Here is a 10,831-nt window from a genome sequence, read left to right as displayed (position 1 = left end):
TTTAGCCGGCAAAAGCAGGCAGCTTAATTGGCAGGTTCTTGAGCCTCCATGCCCAGCAGTGGAAACCTACATCGCACCCTGCTCCTGCCTCGCCAGGGCCTGTGCGCCCCACCGCTGGGAGGGGAGGGGGTTCTCGAGCCATGCGGCTCTTGGGCTTTGTCACCGCAGGGCTGCTGGGGCAAAAGAAGAATCTGACGGAACAGTGAGAGGTGAAGTGGCTAGAGTTGGTGGGAGAGGAGCTGGGGGTCAGGACTCCTGGGTTCTGTTGCCGGCTCCACTAAGAGGGAGTGCGGTGTAGTGGTGACAGCAGGGCTGGAGGGACTGGGAATCAGGACTCCTGGGTTCTGTCCCCACCCCTGCTGCTCTCTCCTGCTGGAGAACGGCTCCGGGCCTTGGTTTTCTGGCTCTTTGCAAAGGGGCCTGCTGATGCTCCCCTCCCCCGCGGGCCAGCCGTGGGAACCAGCGAGGGCTGGTGAAGAAGGTTGGGGTCCTTGGATGCTAAAGGGGAACCCGCCAGCTCATATCATGTGGGGAGGGATAGCTCAGTGGTTTGAGCATTGGCCTGCTAAACCCAGGGTTGTGAGCTCAATCCTTGAGGGGGCCATTTGGGGATTGGTCCTGCTTTGAGCAGGGGGTTAGACTAGATGATTTCCTGAGGTCCCTTCCAACCCTAATATTCTATGTCTACACTGCAATCTGAGGTGTGATTGCAGCTCACACTAGCATGGCTAAAAATAGCAGAGTAGATGTAGTGGTCTGGGCTTCAGGCACCTAAATAAAAGCTAGATTTTCAAAAGATCTCAGCACCCAAATCTTATACTCTTGAAAAATCTACCTATTTTGATGCCTTAAATGAGAGCTGTGCTCTTTTGAAAATTGGCCCAAAGGGCCTTTCCATTGACTTCAGTGAGCTTTGGTCTGGCTCCTAAAGCAATGGATGTGATGTTTGATAATAGAAAATCATTTACTGTTTACAATAATTTATAATTGTTTAATAATAAAAGGTTCCTGGATAACCGTACTCAGAGAGTAGTTATTAATGGTTCCCAATCCTGCTGGAAAGGTATAACGAGTGGGGTTCCGCAGGGGTCTGTTCTGGGACTGGCTCTGTTCAATATCTTCATCAACGACTTAGATGTTGGCATAGAAAGTACGCTTATTAAGTTTGCAGATGATACCAAACTGAGAGGGATTGCAACTGCTTTGGAGGACAGAGTCATAATTCAAAATGATCTGGACAAATTGGAGAAATGGTCTGAGGTAAACCGGATGAAGTTTAATAAAGACAAATGCAAAGTGCTCCACTTAGGAAGGAACAATCAGTTTCACACATACAGAATGGGAAGATACTGTCTAGGAAGGAGTACGGCAGAAAGGGATCTAGGGGTTATAGTGGACCACAAGCTAAATATGAGTCAACAGTGTGATGCTGTTGCAAAAAAAGCAACCGTGATTCTGGGATGCATTAACAGGTGTGTTGTGAGCAAGACACGAGAAGTCATTCTTCCGCTCTACTCTGCGCTGGTTAGGCCTCAACTGGAGTATTGTGTCCAGTTCTGGGCACTGCATTTCAAGAAAGATGTGGAGAAATTGGAGAGGGTCCAGAGAAGAGCAACAAAAATGATTAAAGGTCTAGAGAACATAACCTATGAAGGAAGGCTGAAAGAATTGGGTTTGTTTAGTTTGGAAAAGAGAAGACTGAGAGGGGACATGATAGCAGTTTTCAGGTATCTAAAAGGGTGTCATCAGGAGGAGGGAGAAAACTTGTTCACCTTAGCCTCTAATGATAGAACAAGAAGCAATGGGCTTAAACTGCAGCAAGGGTGATTTAGGTTGGACATTAGGAAAAAGTTCCTAACTGTCAGGGTGGTTAAACACTGGAATAAATTGCCTAGAGAGGTTGTGGAATCTCCATCTCTGGAGATATTTAAGAGTAGGTTAGAGAAATTTCTATCAGGGATGGTCTAGACAGTATTTGGTTCTGCCATGAGGGCAGAGGACTGGACTCAATGACCTCTCGAGGTCCTTTCCAGTCCTAGAGTCTATGAATCCCACAAAGAATAAGAACATTTTGTTCCAGTTCCCAGGAAGCATCAGAAACTCTGGCATTCTAAGTATATAATGTTGTCAGAGTGGCTCCTGAAAGAGAGATTAAAAGCACTGGCTTTCATCAGATGTGTAAGTATCAACTCTGCCAACACGTCTCAGTCCTGACCTTTAATATCCCTGCTATTTCAGTTCTGGGCCTCTCTGAGGCAGACTGCCAATCATGTCTAATTCTCCTGGGATTTTTTGAGGTGCAGCAAATAGAACGTAGTAGGAAACCATAAAATTCATGTTCACTTCGTGATCTATATCAAGATTTGAAGAAGTAAAAAAACTACTACTTTTAACTAAGTCCCTGGTCCACTTTACTGGTGCAACAGGGACCATGATCTGCATAAGCCCTGTTAAACTAAGTGGTGATCTAACCCCTTTTTAAAAACAAACAAACAAAAACAAAAAAACAAAACCAGGCTTTAGATTTCCAGTTTAGCTTCTCAGAACTAGTTTTGAGCAAGTTAGTCTTGTTGCATTCATAGGCATAAAATGTAGCTTAAAACAGTTTGAAAAACAATAGGACAAAGGAAATCTCTATTCATTTGCTACATAGCCATTTACCAAGGTCTCTCTTATTTTATGTGATTGTGTAAAAAAATGTATCCCTAGCAACCAGAGTTGATGGTTCAGACCCTAAACCTATTCTTGCAACATTCAAAGGTTCAGATATGACATTTACTTACATCCCAATTGTGAAAATATACTCAGATGATGCAGACCAGACAACACAGCAAAAGACATTACAAGGCTAGGGCATTTCTATATAAAGTACTGCATGATAGCAGAGTCCATTTGAATAGCAAAACAAAACAAAACACAAAAGTGCATGCTAGAACTCACCTGCAGCTGTCCCAGATGAAAATGCTGGCTAATGAATGGATGTGAGAGACCAAGAGCACAAGCTATTTCCCTGGCTTCCTAGATTAGCTGATGCTTTTCATCTGCTCTGCGTGGTTCGAAAGTTGTCTCAATCACTAAGAGAAGTTGGTCCAATAAGAGACCCACTTACCTTGTGTTGCTCTACCTTTCCCCTGGAACAGTCAGAAGCTAAATGTCAGAGTTCCTCTAGAATAGTGGCTCTCAACCTTTCCAGCCTACTGTACCCCTTTCAGGAGTTTGATTTGTCTTGAGTACCCCCAAGTTTCATCTTGCTTAAAATCTACTTGCTTACAAAATCAGACATAAAAATACAAAAGTGTCACAGCCCACTATTAGTGAAACATTGCTTAATTTCTCATTTTTACCATATAATTATAAAATCAATAATTTATATTCCAATTGATTTTACTGACATTTCAGTGTATTGTATATAGAGCAGTATAAATAAGTCATTGTATGAAACCTTAGTTTTTACTGACTTCATTAGTGCTTTTTTGTAGCCTGTTTGTAAAACTAGGCAGATATCTAGATGAGTTGACTTGATGTACCCCTGGAAGACCTCTGCGTGCCCCCGGGGGTACATATACCCCTGGTTGAGAACCACTGCCCTAGAATCAGGGGCGGCTCTACCTGTTTGGCCGCCCCAAGCAGTCATGCGCAGGGGCCGGCGGGCAGCGGGAGCGGCGGACCTCGCGGGCTGCATGACTGCAGAGGGGATCGCGGGCGGGCTCTCCGCTTGGGCCGGCTCCGGGCGGAGGCGGCGGCGGGGCGCTGCGGCGCGGTGGCGCCCGCGGCCGCGCAGCCGAGCCGGTCCAGCGAGCGGGGGGACGAGTGCCCCCGCGCCTCATGCGCCTCGCCGGTCGGTCCGTCCGGCCCGGCAGGGAGGGCCCACAGGCATGACCGCGCCAGCTCCCCCGATCCCCCCCCCGCCCCGCAGCAGGCCGCCCAGGGGAGCCCCCCCCCTTGGCAGCTTTTGTTGCGCCTAGAATAGACAAGAGAATCCTGAACACTGTAAGAAGGCCTGGTACTCTAGAATCATTCTCTTGGAAGCAAAAACATAACCCTGTTTCCTCTTGCTGTCAACTTTATTGTATTAACAGGTACATTTTTTAATTAACATACCTTGGGTACAAACTCTCTGGACACTAATAATTTGTAGGAAGTCAACCAGCTCAAAGTTTCTAGTTCCTATCACTCTTACTATTTGGAACCTCTGATCAGGACTAATAGTAAGACATTAAAAACAGTTGCCTGAATTTGAATAACGAGGGCTCTTTGTTTGCAAAGTACAAGGGGAAAAATACTGACACAATATTTGATTCTCATGCTAAGCACAGAGAATTCTGCTTGCTTAACTGTTTACGTTTCTCTCTCCCAACATCTTTTACAACTGTGGGTAATGAAACTAATTGCAAGCTTAAATAAAATGTTTGCAAGCCTCTGAGTAACGTACATAAACTGTAGCAGAAAAGAGTAATTTTGTGTGTGCACATTGTACTGTGAATCCTTCCTCTTCTCCTCTCCTAGGATGGTTAAAAATATTTGACATCAAAGAGTTTCTTTATTTGCAGTTTCAAAATGATCATTTTCTTGGTCAAATAAGAAATGGTGTCAGGGGCAACCTCACTCATTAGTCAGGCTACGTAAGTTAAACAGGATTTCTGTGAGCATTCTCATACATCAAACACATATGGAAATTGAGAAATAGCACAAAATACATATTAGCATCATGGAAGCATCTTCATTTTCTGGTCCCTTTTTACTGCTTATGATGATATTTTATATTGCTTATGGCTCTGTACCCAGACCATGGACCACTAAAAAGGAGGGGTGTTCAAAACACAAATCTGGATCCAGATTCAAATTTCCTGGTTATCCATATCTCTGGAATGAACTTCCCAAGTCTGAGCTTCCAGGAGTTGGAAAGGGGCTATGATCTGGAATGGGATCCCTCCCAGTTTTGTGGCCCAGGGCCATCTCTTCTTACAAAAGACTCCATTGTGACTGTCAGAGTCCTGAAAAATTAAATTGTTTATTAGTTTGTGGAATAATGCTACCATTTAATGATAGCACAAACATCTGACAGGGAGAGTCATTTGTGCTACAGTCATGCATCCACAAGTATTTTCTTCCTAGCTTCACCTGAGCACAGCTGTGTGGTCTTCCTAATTAATGAATAGCCCTCGAGGTACTGACCCAAACAGATCTAATCTATCTCTGTCCAAAATGACTAAACCCTGTCCTGCATTAAAGATGTAAAAGGCCACAAATTACTTCCATGGTCTTTCCAGCCAGAAAATCACTGCTTAGTGAATGGCAATCTCTACATGTGGCATCCAGGAATTGATTTCATCACCCTGGGGCTCAGGCTTTCAATGTGAGTGAAGAAAAACATTCAGGGCTAAAAGTTTCTAAGTTGTAACTTACATTCCAGCAGAATAAACGTATTTTACAATGTAGAGTTACATTTTTTGCCAATGTAATTATACAAATAATTAATAAAAATTGGCATTTACATAGTATTTTTCATCTTCAAAGCACTTTGCCAACATTAACTAATTGATCCATCTTTGGGGATTTTGCTCTTAAATTTTGCATGCATCAGGATCTGGGGTGGAAGAAGAAGTTCAATGTACAAACGGAGGAGTGTATATATTTTTATCTGAGCTCATAATAATGAGCAAATGGGAGTATATTGAAATATGGATGGGGGTATATATATCGATATCGGTTGGAGCCTCTAGCTGCTACCATATTACAAATTATATAAGTACTGACTGAAAGCAAGAGAGACATGCACACCAGTTCTTTAATCACCAGGTAACAAGCTACTATTGGAAGAATATTTGCTGCTCTTTGTTAAGGAAATATTTTGGATTGCTGTAAAATAGAGTGATATAAGTTTGAAATAAGTCTGAGACAAATCCATCACCTATTTTGCTTACTATGAATACAGTTCAAACACTTTCATTGGTTGTAGAACAAACATTGTCAATGTTTTTTTTAAAAGAATCTTTGTAATAAAGATAAAGATAAAAAAATTATAAAAGATTTCATCCAATGTCATACTTTAAAAAATAGATATGCTTTTATGCTACTGGAAATTTTAGATATATGGTGAAATACAAGGGTTTTATAAAAATTGTCAATTTTATTTAGCAGAAATAGATATAGTTACTGCAGCCTCTTCAGTATTCTAGAATACTTCCTTACCCTTCTTATAGAAAATACCTTGAATGTTGCAAATACCGAGGCTAGCTCACTGGAAACCTTATTTAGTTATCTGAGGTGATTAGCAATTTTTAAAGTGTCATCACTGTATGTGAGGTACTATTATTGTATTACTCATTCTATTACTATTACATAGATCACCCCTATTCCATTTACAATCCAATTTGGTGTGGAGAAATAGTTATTTTTTGGGATGTTGCAAACCCAGTGTGTTTTCAAGAGTACCTCATGCGAGTGAAGAATTGAAAAATGAATTGTTCTCTCTCTGTCTCTCTTTCTCTTTCTCTCTTTCTCCTTCTAAATATGTTTGTAAGATTATACATGGGTACAGAAGACAGTGTTGTCAACTCTTGCAATTTTATCATGTGTTTCATTACAATTAGTGTTTTTCCTTAAAAGCTAGTTCCCAGAATCAAATTAATAAGTGAGCACCTCAACTTTCTTTTTTTTTTTAAGGGGAGGGAGTAAATTATAGCCCTCATAGTCGAAGAGAAAAGTATGAAAACATGACACCAGTATACTTTAGAGGTTCATAAAACAAAACAAAACAAAGCAAACAAACAAACAAAAACCCAAATAACCCAGGATACAAATGTTGCCTCCTCTAATGTACTTTTAATTTAAATGTGATGATTTTAAAGCCAATCTCATGATTTTGGGCAGGGGGCTGGCTCATTGTTTTTTAATGTCTGGGGCTAGCAATACTGGAAATCTCCTTAGTAATTTATCCAGCTCTGTCTACTTTTTAGTTATGTGTGAGAATGTACCCTGTCCTTAAAAATAAGCAAAGAAAAACTGGATAAAAGCATGGAGTCAATTAAGAATACCTTTCAGCTGAAAAATATAGCAAGTGGCAGTCACTTTCAAAATGGTTACTTTCAGGGATCAAGCTGATTGGCTCTGCCAAATTTAAGGGGCCAGCTCCTGACCCTCAGAGGCATGCTGTGGAAAATAATCCTCTACGGGGCAACCCTGTGCCTGGGAGAGTCAGGCCTTGTCTACACTACAAGACTATTTCGAATCAACTAGTTGTTTTTTGGATTGACCTTATGAAGAAGAATTTGTGTATGTATACTAAATACACTAATTAATTCGAATTTCGGACACACGGGGCACGGCCAGACTTTTTGGGGTGCTGGTGCAAGCTATCCCCCCACAGTTCCCGCCCGCCCCGCTGCCCATGCCATTGGAATGCTGGGCCCCCCCCCTGCTGGGGGGGGGATGAGTTGTGTGGTTTGGGTGGGTTGCCGCAATTGATCCATCAATCACTCTCCTCTCCCTCCTCCCCTCCTTGGCGCGCCCTGTCTGCGCTGTTTTCTCACTTTCTGGTCAGTGACAGCCCAGGACAGCACACAGCACTGCAAGCATGCGCTGCCTCATCGCCGCGCTCTCCCTCCTCTCTTACACCTTCCTGCACAGTCAGCAGCTGAGCTGATGGCCACTGGGCCACTTTGCTGCAAGCACTGGGGACCAGGGACCATAGGGGGACGTTTACAAACATCAACCGGGCAAGGCGGTGCAAAGTTTCATGTGTCGTGTGTTTTCAGGAACTGTGTGCTGCTCAGGCGCCTCGCAGCGGACAGGCTCGGACCGGACCACGAATGCAATAATTGTTGAAGTGATCAGCCCTATAGTCATCCTCGCTACTGCTGCCTGCCCTTGCCTGCCCCCTGCTCAGGCCTCCACAGGCGACACAAAACTCAGCAAGGACTCTCAGAGAGCAGCGAGGCAGCAGACCTGTGACTGTTCACTTTCTTTACAGAGTTACAGAACCTGCCCCTGTTTCTTTTACTTTGCAGCTGACTCTCCTCTTCCTACTCTTACCCCCTCACCCCGTTACCCCCCCCCCACATTTCACAAAATAAAAATAAAACATGCACACTTATTAAAACATTCTTTATTCATGACTTTTCGTGAAACAAAAGGTTGAAAAACTGGGTGCTGTGCTGTGCTGCTGTGAGGGGCAGGGGCGCTAGGTGAAAGCTGATGTCTACACTCAAGGTGCTCCAGGCTCCTGCTCCTAACTTGCTATTCCGGCTCCTGCTCCTCTTTTGGATTCTTTTCGTGGAGCCTTTTATGGTGGAAGGTGTGATATGCGGATATGTGACCTTGTGGGATCCTCAGCTCGGATACTCAGCCTCAGCTGGCGAGACTCAGGACTCGCGCTGTATACCGCTGTATAAGATCTGTAACCATCTCCCCCGCCACAAACCCACATCCCACCCACACAACTCCTCCCAAAACCCACCAAACCCTGCTGTGCCTGCCCTCCTGATCTGTGTGTGACTGCTGTGCTGCTGTGACCTGGGTCTGGTGAAGCCCTGTGCAGCCCCCCCCCCCTTCCCCTACCCCCCCTTCCCCCCCTTCCCACACAAAACACAGTCAAAACATAAAAAAACAAAAAACAATTTTAAAGTAATTAACATTTTTATTACAGATACACAGTTAATTGTGGGACTGGGAGAGGGTGGGATTGGGACTGGGGGGAAGGTGGGGGTAGGTAGGTGAGGAGGTAGAGTTTTGGAGCAGTTGAGCACTGTGCTGTGGTGCTATGACAGTGTGCAGGGCCTTTCCTGGGCCTATGGGGGATCACTCTGATTGGGGGGTGGAGGGGGTGGACAGGGTGGCTCTGGAGTGTGGTTGTCCTCCAGTGTGTCTGTCCTCCCTGTCTGCCTGACATCCATCCACAAGTCACAAGGCGCCTGCTCGTTCCCCTCACCTCCTCACAGCTCTCAGTTTCCTGCTTGTCTTCCCTCTTCCCTCTCCTCCTCCTCCTCGCTGTGTGAGCGCTGTGTCTGAGTGCCTCTCTCCTCTCTCTGCTCTGTCACTGGTCCTGTAGGTCCGCCTCTGCTCTCGCCCATCTCTGCATTGCCTTTCTCCTTTTTTTCTTGTCTTTCTTTTCCTCCTGTCTCTTCTAGGAATGGGTCTGCTGGAGGAAGTGGAGACAGTGGAAGCTGGGAGGATGGTTTTGAGGGAGAAGATTCCTTGCAGGGATACAATTGAGAATTCTGTCTTTGGGAATTCTTTTGGTTGAGAGTGGATTGGGTCTGTGAATTTTCTCATTTTCGCTGTGCCATGTCATTAATCATTTCATTTCATTTTCGCTCCCAGAAAATCATTCCAGACAATCATTTCCAAGCCGGTTTTCCACATTGCATCATTTCACGCCACCCAGCATTTGCCATTTGTGGTTTTGCCTTTGTGTTTTGCCTTTTGTACACAGCTTTGCCAGGAGGCAGTGCACCTGAGGACCTCATTGCTCAAAGCAAGCTCATGAAAGCCACTCATGAAAAGCATAAGTCAGGAAAGGAAAGCCCCATGAGGCTTAATCAGGCAGGCCCCCAGGGAAGGTGAGAGAGGAGAGGATTTCATCCAGGAGAGCTCCCAGATCCCCTTTTCTATACTTCTATCTGTGAGACAGATGTATACTTATGTGTACTAAGGATACACAGATTGTTGTACTAGATGTGTACTGCTATGCGTCTAGCAGCATGCACTTGCTGAGCGAGCAGAGATGGTTTGCAGCATGACAGCATGATAGTACTGTACCATATACCATACCATCCAAATCCACATTACCATAGATGGGCATTAAAGATGCCATCCTGGCATGTGCATTTTGTGCTGCTTGCCATGCTGCCCCTGGCCGCTAAGCTGGGAGCAAAGCAAAGCAAAATCCCTCCTGAGTCAATCCCTCTTTTTCCAGTCCTTAAAATAGAATCAGTCCTGCCTCCTGCCTGGGAATCAGTCCTGAGAAGATGAGTCCCTCATGGAACAGAGAAGCACAATATCATGCTGTCGATCCCTGCATAACATAATCCTGCTGCTGCATGCAATGCTCCTGTGCATGGCAACAACACCACCTGTTCATTCCGCTTTCTGCCCCTGCCTACCCCTACCTGTCACAGGTCCATACCATACCAAATAACCCAATAAGAAGGATATATAAGATAATGCTTGTTGTTTGTGAGAAATGACTTGAAGGAAAGGAATGCTGCAGTGATAGTCCAGGCAGAGATGTGGAGAAAGGGCATCCAGGTGGATGAAGGAATCTCCAGGAGGACATCATCCCTTTTGGCTAATGAGGGGCAGTGGCTGGTGCTATTGGAGGAGCCCTGTTCTGAATGATGTACCAGGGCCTGGGCCATGGAGCCATTACAGCCATCAAAAATATTGACCAGCCAGCCACCAACCATACTGATCGACAGTCAGCATGCACTTTTACTGATTGCACTGCCCCCATGCCTGATAGGCTGATGAGTGGGAGTTTTTGATGCATCATGGCATATCATCATCATCATCAGCGTGTGCAGAGTGTTGGTGTTCCATGCCAGTGGGAGCAAGGATCCATGCAGTATTCAAAGCACATGTGACAGAAAGAGGTGCACATTTGTTGGAGTTGTTGCAGGTGGTGGTTAATTGTGTGGTGTGTGCGCAAATTGCCGACCTATGCCCTGACCCACTCGACAAGACACCGTGTTTGACAAGGACTTTGGAGAAATTGTTTGAATAAAACTCTCATTATGCCTACCAACCTCTGAGCCCCTTCCAGAACCGCTCCCTCGTTGCTATTCCCCGCTTCCATTCCTCGTCCGCGCTCCCTTTTGTGCGCCCCGCCGCT

This window comes from Mauremys reevesii, linkage group 2 (genome assembly GCF_016161935.1).
Source record: "Mauremys reevesii isolate NIE-2019 linkage group 2, ASM1616193v1, whole genome shotgun sequence".
NCBI lineage: Eukaryota > Metazoa > Chordata > Testudines > Geoemydidae > Mauremys > Mauremys reevesii.
Note: the sequence above shows the minus strand (reverse complement) of the source record.